The 25,411-nt window shown below is 40.5% G+C and overlaps 1 long non-coding RNA gene across 3 annotated transcripts in view; it reads right to left on the reverse strand.

The window, feature by feature from the left end:
- LOC138147822 (uncharacterized) overlaps positions 1–25,158 on the reverse strand; it is a 116,377-nt gene extending 91,219 nt beyond the window's left edge. For all 3 annotated transcript variants that reach the window (XR_011164903.1, XR_011164901.1, XR_011164902.1), the window contains exon 1: positions 24,938–25,158. This is a non-coding gene — a long non-coding RNA (uncharacterized lncRNA). The remainder of the gene's footprint in view (positions 1–24,937) is intronic.
- Positions 25,159–25,411: the final 253 nt, after the last annotated feature.

Here is a 25,411-nt window from a genome sequence, read left to right on the forward strand (position 1 = left end):
TCTCCCTGAGATGGTAAGCAATTTGAGATAGGTTATATATGTTAACACTAGCTTTATTAACCCTATATTCAAATATAAGGAAACCGAGCCTAAAAGTGGGCTGCTTCTAGTCACGTCATAATAACAGAAGTTCACATTTATATAGCACTTTAAGGTTTGCTAAATGCTTGATACATATTTTTCATTTGACACAAGTCCTTGAGGTGAGTGTTATTATTATTCCCATTTTATAGATGAAGGAGCTGAGGTTGGAGGAGGTTTTGTGACTTACCTAGGGCATCACACAGTGAAAAAGTGTCTGAGGCAGGATTCTAACCCTTGTTTTCTTGGTTCCGAGTCCAGTGCTCTTACCTTTACATGGGCTGTCTCCTACCACCACCATCATTTCATTCTGTCATGGTTATAGAGTGCTCGAAGGCTTTCAAGCCATCTCACATACATGATCCAGTTTGATTCTAGGAACTAACAAGCCTTGGAGTCAGGGTGCACAACTAGGTCTCCTGATCTCAAATTCAATTCACTTTCCACTATATCATATGGTATGTACTCAAAATAGCTTCCCAGCAAAAGAAGATTGATACTGAAAATGTCAAACCAAAATTAGATCAGGGACTGAAGGTGGGTGGGGAGTGGAGGGCATCAGAGAGGGCAGAAGAGGAGAGGGCAATACCAGTGGTTTCCTTAAGGGAGAACCAGATGTCTTGGTGATTGTATACAACCCATGTGATGTTCTAGCTGCCTTGCCTCTGGTCAGTTCAAGTTGCCCCAGTAATCCCCCATGTGATGGTCATGTGGTATATTAGGACTTCCACCTTCAGCCTGACAGCATCCATTGACCATCCTTTGACCACATGTGGTTAAATGCTCACAGTGGTGGCAAACCGGGCATGTGGACACAAAGCATGTGACAGATTTTTTGTACTTTCTCACTGAATAAAAATTTAAAGACTTGGAAAATGGGTTCATTTATTCATCTGGGTAGCCATTAGTATAGCTGCAAGTGAGGAGTGAGGAGCATTATTCTTTCATATAAAAATAGGAACAGGCAGGGAGGCTGTGCAGTTTCCTTAATTAATGAATCTCCATGTTCACCCCTCTCCCTTTCTGGCTCAGAGAGAAAGGAAGATAAAAAAGATACAGCAGATGTCCTCTCTTGGCATAAGCTTTTTGCTCCAGTTTGCTTGGCTTTTTATTGAAATCACCTTTTTTTTTTTTAATGGCTTGAGATATGGATCTCATGATTAAGTGGAAAGCAGATTTCTCTCCTCGATGGGTGAGAACAATGCCAATATGTTACAGAATTAACTCGGTTACACCACTCCATGGATGGTCAGAATTCCTGCAGCTTAGAGGAGATAGCCAAACCTCTCTCGGGCTTTTCAACTGCTCTAGGTAGCTACCTGTAAAACTTGCCTGCCCAGCACTACAGAGATTTACTTGAAAAGGACACAGAAGACATGGCAGGTGGGTTGGAGGTTTGCCAGGTGCTTTGGACTTTCAAAAGCTCTGTAGTAAATCAAAATCTCTGTTGAAAGCATAGCTTCCAGAAGTTCATAGATTTATAGAATTTTTAGAGATGGAAATGGCTTTGTAGGTAATCTAATCTAATCTCATTCGACAATTGAGGATACAAGGAAATGAGCACTGGTCCCAGAATTTAGAAGCCATAAGTTCAAATCCTCCTTCTGATACTTAATATGTGTGTGACCTTGAGCAAGTCCCTCAACTCCCCTTAGCCTTGGTTTTCTCTTCTGTAAGATGAGGAGGATGGACTAGGAGACCCCTGAGAATCTTTCCAGCTCAATATCCATTATCATAGTTATAGAGTGCTTAAAGGTTTTCAAGCCATCACACATACATTGTCCAATTTGATTCTAGGAACAACTAACAAGCCTTAGAGTTGGGGCCCACAGCGAGGTCTCCTGATCTCGAATTCAATTCACTTTCCATGATATCACATGGTATGGACTCAAAACAGCTTCCCAGCGAAAGAGGAATGATATTGAAAATGTCAAACCAAAATTATATCAGGGATTGGAGGTGGGTGGGAAGTGGAGATCAAGAGCATCAGATCATGATCCTATAAAACTTAGAGTAAAGAGGTGAATTGGTTTGATACTGTAGAAATTGCCTTGATTTAATGGGGAAAAATGCAACAAACCTAACTTACTGTCATATCTCGTTTATGCTTATTAGAGAAAGTGAAGCATCCTATCCATGCACTATTCTATGGAAGTCTCTTACAGAATAAAGAGCAAAATCACTTCTCTTGAGGAAGAGATCACTAAAGATTTTTCATCACTCCTCTGCTCCCTATATCTGGTTCACTCTTTTTTTTTCCTTTTCTTTTGAAGACTGAGTCTCCACATCTCATCCAGCCTGGCAATGTAGGAGCTCAATCCCACTGATTAGCATGAGTGCCCGGACTGCTCTGTTCCTTAACTAGGGCTGGTTCACACCTCCTCAGGCAACCTGGCTCCCCTCATTCTAAGGAGTCATAATATTAATGCTGAGCTTAGTGCAGACACCCACTTAGCCTACTATAGTTCAAAACTCCAGAGCTCAAGAATATCTACTGACCTCAATCTGCTAGTAGGAAGTATTACAGATATGCACTCCCATCCTGGACTTGTCCAGTTCACTCCTAAACTACTACAGAGTACATCTTGCTGAAAAGTCCTTTCTAAGACCCTTCCTAGGCATCTAGGTGGTACAGTGAAAAGAGTGCCAGCCCTTGGAGTCAGGAAGACCTGAGTTTGAATCTGGCCTCAGACATTTACTAGCTGTGTGACCCTGGGCAAGTCACTTAATACAGTATGCCTCAGTTTCCTCATCTGTAAAAAGAACTAGAGAAGGAAATGGCAAACCACTCCAGTATCTTTGCTAAGAAAACCCCGAAATAAGGTCACAAAGAGTGCAACATGACTGAAATGATTGAACAACAAGACCCTACCTCATTATAAGAACAATGAAGTAAGAGCCTAATGACAAAAATGTCAATAAATAGTGTTAGAATGTGAATGAGTGAGGAATTCTTCTCAGTTGCCTCCAAAGGAGTCACATAGTAGTCTCCCACCCATGTCCTCACAATGAACAACTACCCAATCATTCCCACTTAGGTTCTAAGGAGCTGCAACCTGTTTCCTAGGAGCTTTTCAAGCAATGTACAAAACATGGAACTTGATGGATGACCCTGGGTCACCACTCCTCTCCCCAACCAAAGTTGGAGGAAGATGCAGAGAGACAACAGCAGGGAATCTTGAAAAGATAAAACTTAAAATCTGAAAGCAAAACAAATGAAAACAAAAATCCCTAACCTCTAGCACAAAAAACCTGATGGGGATAAGAAAGTGTCAAAAAGAAGAAAATCTTGTGTCTTTAAAAAAAAAGGAAAAAGAAAAAAATCACACAAAATCGAAAAAAAAAACCTATAAATAACCATTCAGGTATTAAGCAACAGTCTGTTGAAAAGAAAAAAAAGGGGGGGGGGGGGCTGACTGAGAGCAGGCTGTAACAGATGGATCCATGAGGTAGTTGCTTTCTAGCACTCCAAGAATCAGGAACACTTTCAGAAAAATCAACTCAGCAATCTGGGATGAGGGATTAGAGGAAGGAATAGTATAGGGAAAGGTCTCAGTGATAGCATGTCATCCTAAATTTCATTACCAACTTCTAAAAATATTCTTCTTGAAACTAAGGTCTTGCTTGCTTAATATTTTCTTTTCCATGCTGATTCCCAACCAAACCACCACCTCCACCACCACACACATTCAGGTACACACTCACCCACATGTACACACCCTGGGATGTCTTTCAACAGAAAGCTCCATAAGACAAGTTCCCAAACAGCACTCTGCCTAGGGCCCCTGTCAATTTCTAAAAGGCAAGGATGGACAGCCTTGTTTAAAAAAGATTATTGGGCACTGTGTTATGTCTTCTCGGTATGATTTATGTCATAAGCTGTAAATCAAAAGTACATTTTTTTCCCATTGAATAAAACAATCCCTCTTTTTACTTTCACTCTTTGGGAAACAAGTGTGCATCTGTCTCTCAACAACGCTGTCAGGTATCTCTGTGGGAATGTCTTTGTGTTTCTTCTCTAAAGGCATATGTGCTGTTACGTGAGTCACATTCACGTGGACACACACTCATTCCACATGTGGACTATCACTTGAGCCGGACTTCATCCTTATTAATAATGCCAGTTGACAAGGGTATCATCTATTAGGGCTCCAATGCCAATGCACAAGGTCGAGCCCCTTCCCCATTTTCAGTGGTCAGACTGAATAGTGCTGGTGCTCCATGGGATAGAATCACCACAACCTCCTCCCTAGCTGGGCAGATGGCAGCCACATCTAGGGCCTGAAGGGAGTGTCACCCTCCCCATTTGTATCTGACCTAGATAGTCTGTGAATGAAGTGTTCTTTGGCATGGGTGATATTTGGTGTCTGTGCTTCCCCCTTCGCAATTTACAGAGGTGGTTTATCTTGTAGTTTCAATTGCATCCCATACATTCATTCTTGAATGTTAATACTATACTGCAGCTGTTCAGTGTCCTAACCTGGCTCACTCAGAAGAGGAAAGGACTTCTTTCTCAGTTGTGATGTAATCAGCAGCAATTAGGTCACAGGTGTGAAATGAGGCTCTCTCGCTCTCCGCTCTCTCTCTCTCTTTCTCTCCCTCTCTCTTTTTTTTTTAAAGCACAAAAGAAAAAACACAGAGCAGCTCCAAATTTGGATGGCAGGAAGCCATCCGAAAGGCCAGTTGACTGTCATTTAGGTGGCTGGACCAAGCTCAACTTTTTGTTTCTTTTCTGGTAAAGTTTTTCCCACTGCTCTATCTGACAGGAATGTTGTGAAGATAAATGAGTTTTATAAAGAAAAAAATGATGAGTATTCACTTTTCTAATCTGCAGAAATGATAACTATTAGTAATAAATCACCCGTCTGACCTTATTTCCTGGAGATGCGGGGTGGTGGAGTGAAAGTAACACTAGATTCAGAATCAAAAGACCTGCTTTGAATTCTTGCTCTTCTACATTCTATCTGTATGACCTTGGGCAAAGCTCTCAATTACTGTGGGTCTCAGTTTCCACATCCACAAACTGGGAATAATAATCCCAGGTTTCCCAAAAGTCTCAGTGACAGTTGAAGACTTAATAGTTTAAAAGAGACCTATGAGACTATCGGCAAATTTTTGAACCCCAGTTCTTACCTATAATAAGGGCGTTGGACTAGGTCTTAAGTTAGGACTCAATGATCCTATGAATTAAAGGCTTACACATATACAATGCTTTATGACTTACAACAATGCTTTACGTGCATTATTTCAATGGACTCTCCTAATAACTCTATGGGACATGCTACAAATACAAGGTCCCAAAAGTCTCAGTGCTGATTTAAGTCCTAATAGCTTAATTAATTAAAGCTTTAATAGCATAAGCTAGGGTACAAAGAGGCTAAATGATTTTCCCACTGTCTCACAGGTAGTAAATGGAGAACCTAGATTCAAACCAAGGCCCTCTGGTTCCAAATCCAAGGCCTTTCTCTACTACACTGCCCCAAATCACCATTATCTTTACTATCTATAAAATGGGGAAAAGTTTAGTTGCAATGCTTCCCTCCTTGGGTTGTTCTGGGGGAAAATGAGTTTTATGTCAAATTTCTCATAACCATCCAAGACTATATAGATATGAATGAAGCATCAGTCAAGTGCCTACTATATTCAATCTCAGATACTATGTGACTCTGGGCAAGTCATTCAACACTGTTTGCCTCAGTTTCCTCATCTGTAAAATGAGCCAGAGAAGGAAATAGCAAACACTCCAGGATGTCTGCCAAGAAAACCCCAAATGGGGTCACGGAGAGTTGGGCATGACTGAAATTACTGGGCTACAACATAGAGATCTTAGAGGACCAAATGACTTCCAGATACAAGGTCAAATGACTAAACTAGCTCAGAATCTCTTTATCAAGTTTTTCTTTCCTTAATTTCATTAGCTAATCACCCCTACATGGGTGCTCCCTACTTTTAAAGGTTTCCTAGTTGATATGCTTCTGGTCAATTAATGTGACTGCTCCTATGTGCCATTTCAGAACTCCACCAAACCACCCTACCTGACCTATGTCCTCTGAAAGTTTCTTTTTATTCTCTGGATCCTTACCTCCCATTTGGGGGTCACTAGGAGAGAAAGGGAGAGAGAGAGAGAGAGAGGGAGGGAAAGAGGGAGAGAGAGAGAGAGAGAGAGAGAGAGAGAGAGAGAGAGAGAGAGAGAGAGAGACAGAGAGAGACAGAGAGACAGAGAGAGAGAGAGAGACAGAGAGAGAGAGAGAGAGAGAGAGAGAGAGAGAGAGAGAGAGAGAGAGAGAGGGGGAGAGAGAGAGAGAGAGAGAGAGAGAGAGAGAGAGAGAGAGAGAGAGAGAGAGAGAGAGAGAGATGGATAGATAAATATTTGTTACACACTATGTGCTAAGCACTTTGTGCTAGAGACAGAGGATATAAATAAATAAATGAATGAATGAATGGATAGATAAATAAATAAAAGCAAGAAGTACAATGCATACCCTCAAGGAGCTTACATTCTCCTCATTTCTCCCTGGCTTCAGGCACTCCCCAGAAGCTCATTATTAGGATAATCTCTCATTTTATCAGCCTCAGTACTCCACCTCATCTTTCCCCTCAGCAGCTCTAATTGGAGGGTGGGGCTATGAATTCCAGACCTTCTTTTAAGAACAGAGATCAGCTCAGACTTCTCTTTTCTCACCTGGATGTACTACTTTGGTACTTCTCTGATTGACTTCTCTATGATGTCACTTCCCCTGCTTCCTTTTGGGTGTTGTCTTCCCCCATTAGATTGTAAGCTACTTGAAGGCAGGGACTTTCTTTTTCTATATTTGTATACCCAGCTCTTAGTACAGTGCCTGGCACTTAGCAGGTACAGAATACATATTTATTGACTATTAAGTATATTCTAATGAAGAAAAACAATATAAAAAGGAGGTCTAGAAAGCATAGAGATGGTCAGAAAGTGGGATGAAGGCCTGCTTCCAGGTAAAATAAGAGGAAGGCTCACCTATCAGAGCCCAGGCCTTCCAGGTTCCAAGTGCAATGTTAAAGTGAAGCTTGGGATAATGACCCTTAGAAAATTAGGAACTAGGTTTCCTTCTCTTTTTTTTTTTCCTAAGCTCATTATTTTCTTGGTCATCAATGAGTTAAAGTCCAAATTCACATTGATACCACCTTCCTCTTCCCTTTTATTGAAGGGGAGAGAGTAGAGTACCAATCTCCTCCTAATGCCTTCCTTTATATGAAGAGGGTCATCATAAAATGATGAGGTATAGGGTGAGGGGTGCTCAAGACCCCAAAATAGCAACACACCAGGGCCTGCTGAATGAATTCGACTCAAGTCTTCTCTCAGCCAAAGAAAAGCAAAGTTCACCATATTGGGTAGACTCTTAAGGAGCCTCAGTATCTGTCAGACTTGTATTGGACAAGCAGGCCAGAATCATCGAACACAGAACAAAGTCTGTGCTAGAAAATTCTATGGTGCTCTCACACAGCGCAAGATGGGGTCTTATATACAGAAAGGTTGTGGGAGGAATCTAGGGGTGGTCTAGAGGAGGAGTTTGGGGAGGGTCCTTAGGAGGAGTCAATGAGGTCAGACTCCAGTAAATGAGTGATTAAGAGTGGGAAGTTGCTGGAGGCTACCTGGAATAGACAGACAATGGTGGGCTAGGCCAGTTCTGGGGTGGAACAGATTTGAATATAGACATTTTGGGGAGATCTAGGGTGGGAAATTGCTGGACAAAGGAGGGATAAAGATTTGGGAGCCACAATGAAAGGCCTATGGCCTCAGGCAAATGCCTTATGTGGGAAGTTTCAAGGAGGGCTCAAGGGGGTTCCCAGAGCCTGTACACCATCATATTGAGGGCAGAAACTGGACTTTTGGGGGCTTGCTCGACTCTGCTTCTGCTGCTTTGCTTGGTTTCAACTTCATGGAACAAAATGCCCTGTACTAAGGTACCTTCTGCTGTCATTCCTTCCCACCCTTACTCCCCATTTTCCTGCCTCCTTTTGTGTGTTGCCTTCCTCTATGATTGTAAGCTTTTTGAGGCCAAAGATTGTCTTTCTTTCTATTAATTGTACCTCCAACACTTAGCACAGTGCCTGGTACATAAGAGGCAGTGTGAGGAATGATTCATTCAGACTCCTACTCTATTCCAATCAGTATTAATCAGTTTGATATTTACATAAGGCATAAAGGGATAATTAGATAAGATAGGTTCTTATAGTAGACCTTTATAGTGAGCCTCAGACTTTTAGGTATCATTCATTACTTGTTTACCAGTTATGGAGGTCACTTGTTCAACCACAAGAATGCTGACAAAGATATCTCCATCCTGTTTTGCTCAGATTCCAAGTCCAAGCCTAGCATGGTTAAAATGCCTTGATTCTTTGGAAAGTCCCCCAAGCTTATTTTTGTACCTCCAGACCTCTCTTGCCCGACATGAGCAGGTGACACCATCTTATGACCACTTCATCAGCAGGGATGTCCCACGCTTTGCCCAACCCTTGACTCCCGTGCTGATAGGGCATTTTTGTCCCTCAAGAGCAAGGCCTATCGACCAGTGAGATTCTGTGTTTTACCATGCTTCTTTGGCATATTTGTGCATCAAACCCTATAAAAACAAAGTCCTGGAAACCAGGGGCATCTCAGATCATGAGGAAGATCTGAGGTCCATTTAATTGGGGGGGGGGGGGAGCCATGGACCTTTTAATAAAATGCTGTTGACTTGGAGCTCTGCCTCAGTGGTTTTTCTTGCAGATTAGACCATTTTGGACCTCACGGTACTTAATAAATGTTTATCAGACTAGATATTAAATCATTTTTCTGTTCTGCAGAAATGAGTAGGTTAAGATGCAATCCACAAAAACTGAAGTGTATTTTATTTCTTCAAATACTTTAAACTCCGTATTCAGGTGGATCTGTGAACACATCAACTTGGATGTTCCCTTCAAAGATAAAGACAGAAATTCATCCATTTCTGCCCATTTTTTATGATTCTTATCAATGTCTTCCCATTTGTTTGTCACAGGGGTCCACCCAACATGCAAGGATAGAGAGTTGAATGCTACAAAATTCTACCTGTTATCCTTTGACCTCCCACATGACCAGTCCAGCCTTTTTTTACTTTCATGCATTTTCCTCATGACCCTTTCCAGAGCATCCAGAATACCTCACCATTCAGAGGGAATTCCTCTTCAGCTAAGACTCTGTGAGAAGGCTCATCCATTACCATGCTTTACATCTTGCCTGATGTTTATAATCAGAAAGTTGTTGAATATGCTTATTTCTCTTATTATATCTTTCAAATAATAAATTATGCTGATGTATATGTAAGGGGTGTGCACCCCTAGCTCCCCCATTATTAAAGAAGACCTAGATATCTATATTGAATCAATCTAAGTGCCCTCACTTAGAGCTGGGAGAAACAAAGGGAACTTAAGTACTCCACAAGGATGCTGACCCTTGGGCAACAGCAGAGAGTAACACAATGGAATTTCATCGGGATTCCACAAAGGAAGAAATGGATATCTAGTAGCCAGAAGTTGTGAGTTATGTCTTTCCTATATGTGTTCATTAAATATGAGCCCACTTTACCCACACACCTTATGTATAATTAAGGAAGAACAGTCCCAGAATTTGGGGGAAATTATTTTTGTGCCAACCATGCCTACTATAATGTCTTAGTAGATATCCCCTTTCTAAAACCTAATTAAGTCTGGTTCATAACTAATAGGAAATACAATGAATGGCAGCTCATGAGTGATAGCAATAGAAATCCTATCCCCTTTGGAGTATCGGTTAAACCAGGAAGGAAGAAGTGATCATTTCCCCCTGGGGACATAACCTGTAGTGAAGAGTGCTGTGTATACATGGAAGTTACCTTGTTAGAAAAGAGTCTTCAAGGCAGTACTTTGCTATACTAAATGAAAATGATTTTTCATAAACACCAAATAACAAGTAGAGTGAGATCTTATATTCTCCACATCTTTCAATCAATTGAGAAATTGTAAAGATGTGGTACATCATAAACATCACTTTGGAAAGCCTTCTTAGTCCTTTCTAACGCCCTCATCAAGGATACCCTTGATTTATGTGTAGATGAATCTCATAGAGTGTGTGTGGATGGGAAATAATTACAGTTTGGAGCTCTCCATGTTCAATGCCTAAGGATTTTTTTCTCCAAGAAACTGGTCATAAATAAGTGAAAGAAAAAGCATTTATTAAGGATGTACTCTGTGCCACGGGGCAGCTAGGTGATACAGTGGATAGACTGTATTCCAGTCTGGACCTAGAATTAGGAAGACCTGAGTTCAAATCCAACCTCAGAAACTTACTAGCTCTTTGACCTTGAACAAGTCACTTAACCCTGTTTGCTCAGTTTCCTCATCTATAAAATGAACTGGAGAAGGTAATGGCAAACCAGTCCAACATCTTTGCCAAGAAAATCCCAAATGGGATTGCAGAGTCAGTCACAACTGAAAGGACTGAACAACACATTTTCCAAACATTGTACCAAGCTAGGGATTGAGATGAAAAACAAAAACAGCCCCTTCCCTCTAGAAGCTTATGTTCTAATTGGGAGAAATGACCAGGGAGGGGCGCTTTGGTTCAGAAAATTACAATGAATGAATAAAAATAATGGAAAAAAATGTTACTAAGGTCTTCCACTGTGCTAAGCCCCTGGGGGGACAAATTTTTTAATAGTAAGATAGTACCTCATCTCAAGGATGGTTACTGAGGCCTCAGGGGAATAGTCCCTGTTTAACGGAATAGTTGATTTGATCTAGGTTCTTCCATTGGAGAACTGGATGGAAGAGGGAAAACAGATGAAAAATATATTTACATTTACCATCCACACTGGTAAAGAGGCTCTGGGGGAGATAACTGGAGAGAAGGGAATAAAGTAAAATGCGACTAGGTCTTTCCTGAAATAGTGGTCTGGAAAGGGCAGTCCATTTAGGAGAGTGGGGATTTCAAGGCAGAAATTCTTCTAGGACATGGTCTTTGGTTTCTGATATAGGTAATGAGGCAGTTGCAAGGAAGGTGTGGAGGATATAAAGACTTGAGGCCTTTAGATACCAGTAATAAGAGGCCAAATGGTCTGACAGTACAGCTAGTGGAAATCTAGAGACATGGAAAATCTCTGAGTGCCATCAGTCATTGGACAAGTGGTCTACAAAACAACCTGAACTTTTATGAACAATCTGATCTTTTTACCCCTGAAATCTAGACTTACCCCCAAACTTATTTTAATTCTCACTGTTGAGGTTTAGAGGTGAGACCCCAAAATAGCAACAACTGGGTCCTGCCCAAATGAATTTGACCCAAATTCTTTCAGCCAAAGATCTTATTAAAGATCAACCATACTGGCCAGACTCTTAAGGAATCTGAACATTGGTAACCCTAAGGTAAGCAGGCCAGATTGAATCTGAGCACTTTCATGGAAAGAAGATGGATCTTATAAACAGAACAACTGTTGGTGGGGGAGGGGGAGAAGATGCCAGAGTAGGTCAGAAAATTCCAAGTTCTCAAGATTTTCCCCCAAAAAAGGGTTAAAATAGCACCTTGGGGTGAAAAAAAAAGTGTGGGTGGAGATAAATAAGAACAGGGGCATAATTGGGGAGGGACCCCCTAGGACAATTAGAGAAAATAAGAAAAATCCCAAGATAAGGTTTGGTCCCTGTGAAGAGTAAAAACCTCCAGGCTATCATTTTAACAACAAGAGGCAAGTCCTGGGGTTAGTTGGTTTGAGAGGCTGCCTCTGCCCCAGCTACCAGAACTTTTACCCCCGGGGTAGTGAAGGGAGCTGGACTTTCAGCCTATGAAGATTGAGGGAACCTCTGCTGATAAGGAACTGCAGACCCAGTCATGCTGCAAAGAGCATGGAGGTGAGCAGGAACCAGCCCATGCCCAGTGAATGCAGAAGCAGTGGGGCAGAAAGCCCCTGGCTGTGGGCACTTAAAGGAGGTTAGAGGTTTGGCTTTGATTTCAGGCTAGAGGGGAAAACTGAAGATTTGGGGCAAGAGGCACCATTTCCCACACCCCAGGCTAGAGGTGATTGCAAAAATTGCCCAGGAAAAGGAGAAAGAATATAGCCATAGAAAGCTATTATGGGAATAGAGATGACAGGGGTTCATCTTCAGAAGAGGATATGAAGTAAACAAACCCCCAAAGAGTAACATAAAATGGACACCTGCCCAAAAAGAATTCATAGAAGATCTTTAAAGATTTTAAAAATCAAATGACAGAGATGGAAGAAAAACTTTTTTTTTAAATCCGAGAAAAACAAGAAGGGTATGAAAGGAAAGTCAACCAATTAGAAAAGATTGAGATCCAGAATCTTAAGGAAAAAAATGACACCCTGAAAATTAGAATTGGGCAAAGTGAAGCCAGTGAAACTATTAAAGATTAGGAAATTATTAAACAAAATATGAATAATGAAAAAATAGAAGAGATAGTGAAACATCTTATAAGAAAAATAACAGATCTGAAGAACAGATCAAGAAGAGAAATGGATTTAAGAGGGAATAATACATATATATTTAGAAGAGTATAAAAGTCTTCTAAATTCAGAAGAAATAAAAAGGTAAAGGCATAGAGAGTGGGGAGAGGACAAGTGAGGGATCTTTAGAGGGGAGGGTGAGGGAATAGATAAAATGGGGTATAGAAGAGTCTTTAGATTTATGGGAATGGAAAGATAGGGGAGGGATCCTTGGAGAGAGGTAGGTGGGTAAAAGTAAAGTAGAGGAGGCAAGAGGGATAGGAAACAAGAGATATAATCATATATAAAAAACAAAGATCAGGAGTAGATTTGGGAAAGTATATGTCTACATATGTATGCATATGTGTATATATGTATGTACATATCTATAGTTATGGAGAAACATCTAAATTTTATTGTTGCCTTCTGGGGGGTTTGTGGGGGGGGGGTACGTATATATGTATAGCTATAGAGAAACATATCTAAACTTCATTGTGGCCTGGAGGAGTGGGGGGTTGAGGGGAGGGGAAAAAAAGAACAAAGTGAAAAAGTGCACAGCAAAGAACAAAAGAAAACTCACAAGGAAGAAAAGAAAAGATGGGACAATTCTCAACACAATGAGTATTATTTATCATATAGCCTTTCTTGAAATGAAAATTTGTTACATGTTTTGAATCCTCTCTTATGTTCTGCCATGCACAAGGCATGCTTTTTTTTTCTTTCTAATTTTGTATTTAAGTTTATGATATGTTTTTGTTTCTTTTCTCTATTCTGTATTTGTGTTCTGGTGTTTGAGTCTAAAATAAAATTTTGAGGAAAAAAAGACTGTGGGAGGGATCTAAGAGTGGCCAAGTAGTCTGGGGTGACTGGAGAAGGGGTCTAGGGAGGATCTCGATGGGAATGGCTAGTAGGCTGGGGGTGAATGTGGTCTAAATAGGATCAAGGGTGGGAAATAACTGGAGGTGATCTGGAAGTCCTTACCTGGGCTAGGTTAGGGGTAACAGAGAATTGGGGCAAAGAGGTAATGAAAGGCCAGTTGAGAGTATTATAGCAGGTCAATGCCATATCAAATGGGGAAATTCAAGGAAAGTTCAAGAGGATTTCCAGAACCTGTATCCTGTCATCACCATTCAGGACCCAAATTGGTCTTTTTCAAGCTCTATTTCATTCACTTAACCTACTATTCGACACTTACTTTGGTAGCATAAGGTTTTCTCATAGGCAGAAGATTTATTCTGTAATTGTTGAAAAATGATTTTTCTTCATTCCCAGCTTAAATTTGTTATTTTGACATTTTCCTCCACAGTGATTTTGCTTGCCTACTTGGATATTTTCTTTTCTGTTCCCCTGCCACCACCCGCTCCTCCCAGTTCCCAGTTTTGAGTTGCCTGCTACACCGTGACTTATAAATGCTATACCAGGATTGGCTCCCCAACAGCCCCAAAGTTCTTTCATTGAATTCAGACATACATCTGAGGAGTTGAACAATAGTGCCAGGACCTTCCAAGTATGTGTAGTGTTCCTTAATAATAGCACACCATCTGCACAATCTAGAGGAGTATTTTTAAATACCGAAAATAGATCATGAGTGGTTCACAATGCCATAAAGTGTTGTTTAAAATTGCTGTATGTACTAAACAGAGTTCTCAGTTTAAACGAAGCTCCAGATTGGAGAGTTTTTTGTCTCTTTGATTGAGTTTAATGCCAATATTTTAAGGGGCCTTCAGGCCTAAAATACTATACAATCTGATAGCTCTGGGCATGAATCATGGTAGATTGACCTCGAGTTTTTATCTTTATAACAAAAATAAAATGGAACTTCTACGTGATATGCAGTTAAATAATCACATACACAGATCATCTATTAGAATATGAGTTCCAGGGATGGGGAAGCTGAGGCCTCAAAGCCACATGTGACCCTTTAGGTCCTCAGGCCTCAGCCCTTTGACTGAATCTGAACTTCACAGAATAAATCCACTTAATGAAAGGATTTGTTTTGAATGAAACATTTTGACTCAGTCAAAAGGCTATACTTGAGAACTTAGAAGGTCACATGTGACCTTAAGGCCTCAGGATCCCCACCCCTGCACTGAATTAAACAGGAGGAGGGCAGGTCAGGTGGCCTTTAGGAAACTGCAAAGTTCTTGTCATGATTCTAAGCAGTTCTTTGAAGCAAAGACCTGTCTTTTAAACACCAATATTCTTCTAAGGGCTTCGGATGACTGTGAGTTAAATGAACACAAAAGTCTCCAAAACAACTAAGTTAAATATCATCCAAAGGTCAGTGGAGAGATACATGTGGGTGTGAGCAGGCTGCAACTCATTACCAAGAAGGAATTACAAAGAAGAATCTGGAAAGGATGTCATCAAAGAAATGTATTGCTGGAGGGAGCTGGGGAGAAAGACCAGTCATGTAGCAATAGCCAATCCCCATGTTCCATTCATTCCTCATAATGTCAAAGAGGGGTGAACCTCTGGGACAAACTTATAGATCATGAAACCCAAGACAGGAAGATTTTGACGGCCTATGATTAACATCATTGAAAGGAATCCCTATGTTGAGATCACAGATCCATTGGAGTTTTGGACTACAAACAAGGTCTGGGTGAATAGAACATTCTCCTGACCCCCATGCCCCACCCCGCACATGACACACACATTTTCAACTGAGCTTTTCTCCAAATCTATTCCTGGAATGACTTTCTTAATTCCCATCTCAAGTCTTCCCACAATATTCAAGTATATTGATGTGGCATCTAGAGATACCACCCCCCAAATCACAAAGTGGGTACCCAGACAAGGCTACCACAGACTGTACTGGTCATTATCATCTATGAAAGGTCATATTAAGAAAAGTCCCAGTAAAATATTTCTTCCATAAATCTGGGGCACATTCTCCCACAAAGACATCGACTGTCAATGGGAAATGTAAATATAAATAGGGAACATTCATGGAGAGCCACAAATATAGGGAACAATATGTCCAGGGCAAACATAGAAGTTAGAAACTCCTAGATCCATTACTGCAAAGTTTCTGATGTCTCCTGGTGATATTAAGACACTACTTCTACCTAGGCTACTCCTTGAATAGTTTGCTGGATTCTGATTCATTAAATGCATTGTCTCTGCTGACCATGGTCAAGCATGATTCCAATGTGCTAGTGTTTGTGAAGCTTTTCTACGTTTTGTTATAGCCCTTAGCTAAGGCACTATCTCTTCCTCATGGGAAAAGTGAGCCGGAGTCCTTTTAGTTTAAATCCTTTTAACTTTCCATAACTTTTTGGAAAAGCAGCAGCCCTTCCATTCCCTCATAGATCCAGCAAAAGTTATCTCTAAAGAGGAATAAGCCTTCTCTACATTCGCTTTTCACAAGGAATTGTCTATCTTATTCCCTTTAAAGCTGTGTCTAGAAACCCTTTCATATCCAGCAGATTCTTTGCCCCATGTGCCAAACTCTTTAAGTAGCAGAGATATTCCCAGGTAGTTGGGAGTGCCCTTAGTCCTAGTGGTCAATGAACTTGGATCTCTCTGCTTCACAACAGTTTAAGGTAGGCATTCCCCATGCCTCTGCTTTTGTTTCTGATGGCTAAAATACACCTAGTTAGCGTTCATTCTAGAGGCTAACATGCTGCCAAGGCCCCTGGGGTTCAGGGTTTCCCAGTTTCTCAATTCTAAACCCCCACCTTCTTTTTTGTTGAATCATTTGAGTCATGTCCAACTTTTTGTGACACCATTTGGGGTTTTCTTGGCAAAGGTAACAGAGTGGCTTGGCATTTCCTTCCCCAGCTCATTTGACAGATGAGGAAACTGAGGCAAAAAGGGTAAAATGATTTGCCCAGGGTCACATAGCTAGTAAGTGTCTGAGGTCAGATTTGAACTCACATGTCTGGCACTCTATCTATTGTGCCACCTAGTGCCCCTCTAAAATTCCTGCCTCCCTCTAATACTAGATGGAAAGTGGGAGATGGGGCACAGAGACAAAACCAAGCTCAGGAAGCAAGGTTTTTTTATACTTCCTTCCCACAGTCACATTCCAGAATTCATTAAGTAATTGTGATCAGCAATTGTTTAATGCCTTTTCAGGCTTTCAGCTCCCTTATATGAAAATTTCATTTCCTATTTCCTCTAGTAACCAGAGGGTAGGTAATGATTCCCCCACCAAAATAACATTCTTATAACTACATATTAGAGGATTAGATAGGAAAGGCAACAGGGTGTAATGGAAAGTATATTGAATTCAGAGTCAGAATACCTGGTTCCTCAGAGATCACACTGCTAAGAATATACTTCAAGGAGGTCAAAGACAAAAGAAATGTCCCATATACACCAAAATACTCATAGCAGCACATTTTGCAGGAGCAAAGACCTAGAAACAGAGTAGATGTCAATCAAGTGGGAAAGAGCTAAACAATTTGTAGTTCCTGAATGTATTGGAACATACTGCATTGTAAGAAATTACAAATGTGATGAAATCAGAGAGGCAGGGGAAACGTAATATGGCCTAAAGACTAGTAAAGAGGCAAAATCAGGAAAACAAGATACACAGTAGCTACAACAATGGAAATGGAAATAATTTTTTAAAATGAAACCAAACACCATGTAATTTTAATGACCAATCTTGGAGACAAGGTAAGAACCTCCTTTTCCTCTTTGCAGAGGTAGAAGACTATGGGTGTAAAATATTGTATATACTGTCAGATATGGTTACATATTGGTTCATTTTACTGAATTGCTTTTTTAGTCTTCTTTCCTTTAAAATTTTTGTCACAGATGATGACTCCCTTGTGGGGGGTTGTGGGAAGGAGAAGAGTCATTGGGCTAAAGGTGATATAAAAAGAAAGCTATCAATAAGCAATAAAAAATAAAAGACTTGAATCCTACCACTTCTTAATTTTGTGATTTGGGACAATGTAAGATATTATGGTATCTTGTTTTGCTCCCACAAAAGTTATTGGGAAATAATCAATAGCTGTGGGGAAGTTTGCTTATCTTATTTATTAAGACAATGGCCATCCTGGAACCAAGGGGAACTAGACAGGTGGGGGAGTGACAAACAGCTTGGACCCTAGAGGTTATACCCTAGTCACAAGTATCCTCACTACCATGCTTATGTAATCTGCATAAAGAGGGAATGCAGGGAAATAAACTGAAGAATCTGAGGAATTTGAACTAACCCTAACTGTAACAGGAAGGACAGACCTGTATAACCTCACTCCTGCTTCTGTATCATGGTGGGTATTCCTAGTAAGTACCACACCCACTTCCTCTCAAGAAGTGCAATAAATGCCTTCCTCAGTTTCTGAGTTCTTTCAGTGAGAAGGGGTTTGCCCTGTTAAGGGGGCATATCATGTGAATCATCCTATGGGCACACTACCAGGGAAGCAGTGGACAGTGGAAGCTCATCTGAGCTAACTCACTGACCCTGCCTGGGAAGTCCTGTAATTCCCATAAGCATATTTCTCACGGGCAACTATTACCTTTCTTTCAACCTTACCTTTCTCAGCCCCAAGTTCCTTATATGCACTGGTGCACTGAGGCCAGCTCATGACTTGAAAGTGCCAGCATTTAAATTTTCAGTGCAAGCTTTTACATCTCACAAATTGACAAAAGTAACAAATCAAGGCTTGATTTTTTTTTTCAAATTCAATCCAATAAATATTTACTAAGCACTTACTATATGCCAGGCAGGGCAACTAACTGGTACCATGAGTTGAATACTGAGTTAAATAGTCTCATATTCCTGAGTTCCAATCTGGCCTCATTTACTTACCAGCTGTGTGACTATGGGCAAGTTTCTTAACCCTGATTGCCTCCCTCCCAACCTATAAATAAATGAAAAAAGAATTCGTATAGTATACATGGATTTCCCCCAAGATATTGAAAGCACTGGAGTATAGGTTGAGTACATTCACTAGATCTTCTGTACAAGATGTACAGAAAAACCTAGGCAAGAATAACAGAAAGGTACGAAGAGGTGAGAAGTACCCACATGGAAGTACCCACAACACCAAGATCATAGGTCCAACTAAGTTTGGAAGTATCTTCATTCATTGATGGATCTGGTAATGTCATTGAGGTAGGGAACTCCTAATAAAGAAACTCCAATGTCCAGTTCTAATAAACACCTTCTCTGCAACCCACAGTCTTAAAGAATTCCCTAGGGAATTGAGAGATTAAGTTAGTTGGACAGATTCACACAGCTCATACAGTTCTAGTAAAAGGGATGTGAATCCAGGTCTCCCTAATTCCTAGGCCAATTCTCTATCCACTATGCTATACTGCTTCTTCTTTTTATTTATCATTCCACCCTAGCAGCTAAGTGGCACAGTGGATAGGGCACAGGGTCTTCTGAAATCAGGAAGACTCATCTTCATGAGTTCAAATTCAGCCTCAGATACTTACTAGGTGTGTGACCCTGGGCAAGTCACTTAACCCTGTTTGCCTCAGTTTCTGTAAAATGAGCTGGAGAAGGAAATGGCAAACTACTCAAGTATCTTTGATAAGAAAATGTCAAATGAGGTCCCAAAGAGTTGGACATGAGTGAAAAATGTCTTAACAACAAATACGCCTTTGTTTTGAAACACCACTCATTTCCAATATACCTCTCTTCTCTCCCCACCCTCACCTTTTTTCTAGATGAAAACAGGTGGTTATTTTCACGCCCACACCCTTCTCCCTTCACTCAACCTCTGGGTACACTAAATTGAAAGAACCTTCCTAGATAATGAGTTGCTAAAGAAAAGGGTGTCAGTCTCCTTGGTCTGTTCAGTTTTGGATGCCACGTTTTGAGGAAGGACATTGACAAGCTAACATGTGTCCCCAGAAAAGGGCAATGAAGATTGTGAAGGGATTTGAGACTTGACATATTAAGACCAGTTGAAGGAACTGAGAATGTTTAGATTAGAGAGGAATTAAGAGAACACTACAGCTGAGTTAAAATATTTGAAGGGCTGTCCTGAAGAGAAGCATTTAGATTTATTCTCATTAGCCCCAGGAGACAGAACTAGGAAATGTGAGTGGAAGGTACAGAGAGGCAGGTTTTTTCTGGGTGGAAGGAGAAAGTTCCTAACAATTAGAATGGTTCAAAAGTAGGATGATCTCTCTCAGAAAGTAGGGGGAGTCTTCTCATGAGATAGCTTCAGGTGAACTTTAGGTGATCAGTCCTTTTTTTTTTTAGGTGATCAGTCTTTGAATGTTGTAGATGTGAGTCTACAGACAGGCAGGGGTTGGATTAAGGATGATGACCTCTAAGATTCAGAGATTGTGACTCCGGACTCAAGTTAAATCCTGATTTAACTCTGACATCTTCAGAGGCAAAACCTTGTACCTGTAAGCTGCTTAAGTCTTTGAGTGATTAACTAAGCAGCTGGAAGTAACAGATTCAACAGCTCTGAAGGTTGTCCACAGTCTTTATCATTTTGTTGGCTATTTAAAAATACATACTATTTATAAGGCCATATTTAAATATTGTCCTAATAACATTTTCCCAATATGTATTTTTAAATTAGCTTTATTGACACCTTCTGTTTTTTTCTCACAGTCATTTCCAGATATAGTTTCTCTGCCATCACCACCACACTCATATACAATTAACCCCTTCCTTTAATCAAAAGAAAATAGTTAAGAAAACCAAGTCACAGTGACAGTCTAACAGTATATAAAATATAACCTCCAGCTCCCTACTAAAAGGTAAGCTCTTCTAATATAACTATGAAGGAATATTTTTATGCACATTCACTAACCAAACAGATCAATTCTAATAAAATGTTTTGTTGATATGCTTACTCTTTAGTCTTTGGAGCCCTAGAGAACAAAGTAATACATTTGCACATAATGATATTTTCTTATATTTAAAAAAATATTCATGACTGTCATTAGTACATGCCATAGCATTTCATCTCCCATAGTATAAGGACTGTGTTAATTTTGTTTTGTGATGAGCCCAACACTGTGTACAGATTAGCAGTTAAAATAGCATTGAGTTCAAGTTGGCTTTTTGTGAATTTTTAAGAATCTCCATGCCAATTTTCAATAAAAAGCTTACTCTTAGAACTTGTCATTTTTTCTGTAAACCCTGAAACCTGATGACCAATATTCATACAAAACTTCCTTAGACTATAAAATTTTGGGTTTCCTCAAAGTCAATCAAACAACAAACATTTATTAAACACTATATTCCAGTACCGTGCTAAATGCTGAGGATGCACGGATAGGCAAAAGCATGGTCCTTGCTCTTAAGGAGCTCATGCTCTATTGGGAGAGACAACATGCAACTATGTCCATGTAAGATTGCATACATGTATGTGTGTATGAATAGTTATACATATGTGTAGGTATAAGTAAGCATGTATGTGTGTATGTATGAGTATTTATACATATATATGTGGTAAACAGGAGGTGGGAGATGATCCTGATTGGGTACAGACTCTGGGAAACCCCTTGAACTCTTCCCACTAGATGAGGCATTTGCCTGAGGCCATAAGCCTTTCCTTGTAGCTAGGCCCAAATGTCTGTTACTCTTAACCTAGCCTAGCCCTCCATTGTCCAGCTACTTCCCTTGATCCTCCCAAAATATCTATGCCCAAATCTGTTACTCTTAAACTACCCTAGCCTTCCATTGCCTGTCATCTCCAGGTAGACATTGGCTATTTCCCACACTTAATCTCTTATTGGAGTCTGACCTCAGTTCCTAATATCCTCCTTAGACTCCTCCTCAAGACCCTCCCCAAACTCCTCCCCTAGACCACCCCTAGATCCCTCCCACAATCTTTCTGCATATGAACTCCATATTGCCTCCATGAGGTAGCCAAGAATTCAATTTAGTGCAGACTCATTCTGTGTCAGATTATTCTGGCCAGCTTGTCAATACAAGCTTCACATTCACTTAGGTTCCTTAAGCGTCTACCCATTAAGGTGAATCTTTAATAAACTTCGCTTTATTTTGGCTGAGTGAAGACTTGAGTCTAATTCATTCAGCGGGATCCGGCATATTGATATTTTGGGGTCTCAAACACCCCTAATCTAAACCTTAAACCTCAACAATCTCAGAGAAGAGGAGAGATTTTAGTCCAGTTTTGAAGGAAGCTAGAAAAGCCAAGGTGAGGAGGGCAAGCATTCTAGACATTGAGGGCAGCTAGTGAAAAGGCCCAGAAATGGGAGATGAAGGATTATTCTGTTCAAGGAACAACAAAGAGGCAAGTATCTCTGAATTACAGAGTAAATCAAGGGGAGAAAAGTGTAAGAAGATTGGAAAGGTAGGAAGGGGTCAGGTTGTGAAGGTTTAAAAGTCAAACAGATGATTTTATATTTAATCCAAGAGTCAAGAGGAAGCCATTTGGGCTTAAAGAACAGGGGGGTGATATGGTCAGACTTGTACTTTACGGAAATCACTTGGACAGCTGAGTAAAGGAAGGACTGGAGTGAGGAGAGACTTGGGAATCACAACTCATCTCTATGACCTCACAGATTATCTCAAAAAGCAGCTATGACCAAAAAGTCCCTCTGAACAGAACCAGACTAGGGCTCACAAAACACACGTATATATAATGCAACACTGGGCCCATACCCAAAGCCCTGCCAACTTGGCATGGAACACTGGCAAAGTCTTTAAGAAACCAAGGTCATCTCTACTCTTCAATGAGATATCAGATATTTGCCAAATAAATTTGGCTGATAGTTGGTTCTCTTTAGTTATGAGAGCTGGTGTTGTGCCAAAAATTAGAAAGTGAGGCCCAGGAATAAATTTAATGTGGATTTATTCAAGTGCATGACTCTCCAAAGTGTAGACTCGAATTGGACAGCCCCCAGCAGGGGCAGAGCCAGAGTATTTAAAGATAAAAACTACAAAGTAATGGTATGATCTGTGCAAAAGCAGGAATTTACAGAAACAGATAAAAGCAATTGATTAATACTCAGTTTAGGACCTTATATGGAATATGGTTAAGTTTCAATTTCCTAGAACAGGGTGGGTGACTATGCCTTGGGCAGCAATGTTTCCCATGGGCGGGCTTTTCTATGGTGGGACCTTACTTCCATGAAGATGGGAGCACAAGATGGAGGGGACTGAGACAAGATGGAGGGTAAATTGGGATAGGGTATGACACTTGGTCATGTCCCTTACCTTTCTGAGCCTCAGTTTTCTCATCTGTAAAATAAGAGGGTTAGACTCTTAATGTTCCTTCTAGCTATGGATCTTGATCATATTGATGAGATATGGGCTCTGGGAGCCCCCTCAAGCTCTCCTTGAGTCCTTGAGGTACAGGCTCTGGGAACCTCCCTTGGACTCTTGATTAAATCATCCCATTTAATGAGGCAAGTCTGTTATTAGACTTCCCACCCTTGAACTGGCCTAGCCTACCATTGTTTATGGTCTCCTGGTGGCTTCCCATCCTTAATCACTCATTGACCTCATTAACTCACCTGAAGATCCTCCCCAAACTCCTCCTCTAGACCACCCCTAGATTCCTCCCTGCACCCTTTCTGTATATAAGACCCATCTTGCCTCCATGAAGAGAGAAGCCTGAGAATTTTCTAGCTCTGTGTGAGATGATTCTGGCCCACTTTTGTCCAATACAAACCTTACAGATACTGAGGCTCCTTAAGAGTATACCCATTATGGCAAATTTTTAATAAACTTTGTTTTTCTTTGGCTGAGAGAATATTTTAGTCAAATTCATTTGGCAGGACCCAGCGTGTTGGTATTTTGGGATTTTGTGCACCCCTAACCCATATATCATATATATCAATATAGTCTCATCATATTACTTTTACATTTCTCTTGTTTATCCTACTAGACAGTAAATTCCTTGAGGCCTCTTGTCTAAACTCACAGCACCTAGTGTAAGTGCCTCACCCAGAATAGTCTCTCAATAAATTTGCAATGAATAAACCACAGCAAAAGCACTCATTCTCAGTAATCATCAAGCAAGTAACAGAGGTTTGGGACCTTTATAGAACTGATTCTCTGTATCTCTTTGGGCAGACATCCATTCTGAAGTTGTTGGCAGCTCTCCCCTCTTCAACAATGTCCATCTGGCCCAAGTGGGAGCATCTGTTCTAGCTGAAGGCCAAACATTTCACTAAAATATAAATGGCCCTACAGCTCCTATCAAAATTCTCCATCTTTTCTTGAACTATAGTGAGAGTGGCCTTACTTTTTTGCCTGAAGAGGCCCTTGGTGAAAAGTGCTCTTCTGCCCACCAAAGCAACGACTGATTAAAATTGAAAGAGAAGAATCACAGAAGACTGTACAAAATAACTAATAATAAGATGTAGTAGTATGGTACAAAGAGGTCAGTCCTCTTCTTACTACTTTTTCCTACAAAGAAAGGAGGGGAGTCAAGAGTTCTTTATTTCTACCTCTTAGACTCTTAGAACAGGTTTAGAGGTAGTCTATCTGATTAATTTTATACACATTTGTAACCTGTTCCTCCCTTTGACCTCCCAAACTGAACACTAACCAAAATAAATCCCTCATCTCATAAACATTCAGAGATAAGCAAAACAAACTCCCACACAGACCGTGCCTAAATATATGTTTCTCTCTGCATTTTAAATTTATTACCATTAGGTGATTAGAAGTAGGTAAGAGACTGTATTTCATCTTCCATCTTTTGATTTATCTTTGCATTGATTAGAGTTCTGAAATCTTTCAAAGTTTTTTTCTTTCTAATGTTGTTATCACTGTAAAATTATCTCCTAGGTCTGTTCACTTTGCTCTGCATCAGTTCATAGAGATCTTCCCAGTTTCTTCCCCAAACCGTCCATCTTGTTGTTTCTTATGGAACAATAATATTCCACTACATTCCTATGACATAATTTGTTTAACCATTCCCCAAGATGATACCTTCTCCCTTAATTTCAGTTTCCTGGCTACCAACAAAAGAACTGCTGAATATCTGTGTATATATGTCCTTTTATTCTTTGCTCTCTTTGGAGTGTGGGAAGTAGGACTTTCTCCTTTAGTCTCTCCTAGCTCTCTCCCCTTTGGATAAAAAGGGAAGAGTTTACCCTCCAGAAATATCACATGTTTTCAGAAGTACTGTGACTCCAACCAGCTCATTCTTCTAGAGGAAATCTAAGAGAACTCCAAGATCAGGTTTTGGGATTCTTCATAGGATCATTCATAAAATGAAACTAAGGATTCAATAACCCTCAGAAAAGTCCTTTCACCTCTCAAGCCAGAATTGAAAGTTCATAACTAGCAAGGAGAGTGAAACCCCTTCAAGTCCCATACTCTAATTGTATTTAAGATGATAATCAGCAAGAAAGTGGAAAATGAAATCTTTTTAACTAAATGAATCAAAGCTTAACAAAAAACAAAATTAAAACAATAAAAATATTGGCCTAAATAAATGAGAGGAAGAAGGGAGGAGAAAGAAGATGCCTACTGAGGTTCTTGGGCCAAAGAGAGAAGTCCATATCCACGAAGGTTTTTCTTCCGACCAGGAGCTGCCTTCTCATCCAGCTGCAGTGAACAATGACACTGGCAGTCTTAGGGGTGTTGTGCCAAAAGTAGCGAAACAAGAGACCCCGAGAGTAAAATTTGGAACTGGATTTTGTTTTCTGAGGGACTGTTTGGGATCAGGCCCAAATTGAACAGTGAGTCTGCAGGAACAACGTGTCGGCTTTTAAAGGGATACCAAGCAGCCAAAGGTTAGGTATTACGCAAGCAGAAACTTGCAGAGGCCAAGAACAGTGATTAGACAATACACACCTAGAAATTCCCACCAGTGGCAAGTCTCCCTGACCCGGAAGCCCACCACCTCTGTGGAGGTGGGTTGATTGGGTAAAGTAGGACGTCCCTTGGGGGAAGGGACAGGGAAGAATGGGATCACGAAAGATAGGGAATTTACCCCAGGCTA

This window comes from Petaurus breviceps, unplaced genomic scaffold (assembly GCF_028583685.1).
Source record: "Petaurus breviceps papuanus isolate PSGF00001 unplaced genomic scaffold, PetGlider_PUasm1.0 90808, whole genome shotgun sequence".
NCBI lineage: Eukaryota > Metazoa > Chordata > Mammalia > Diprotodontia > Petauridae > Petaurus > Petaurus breviceps.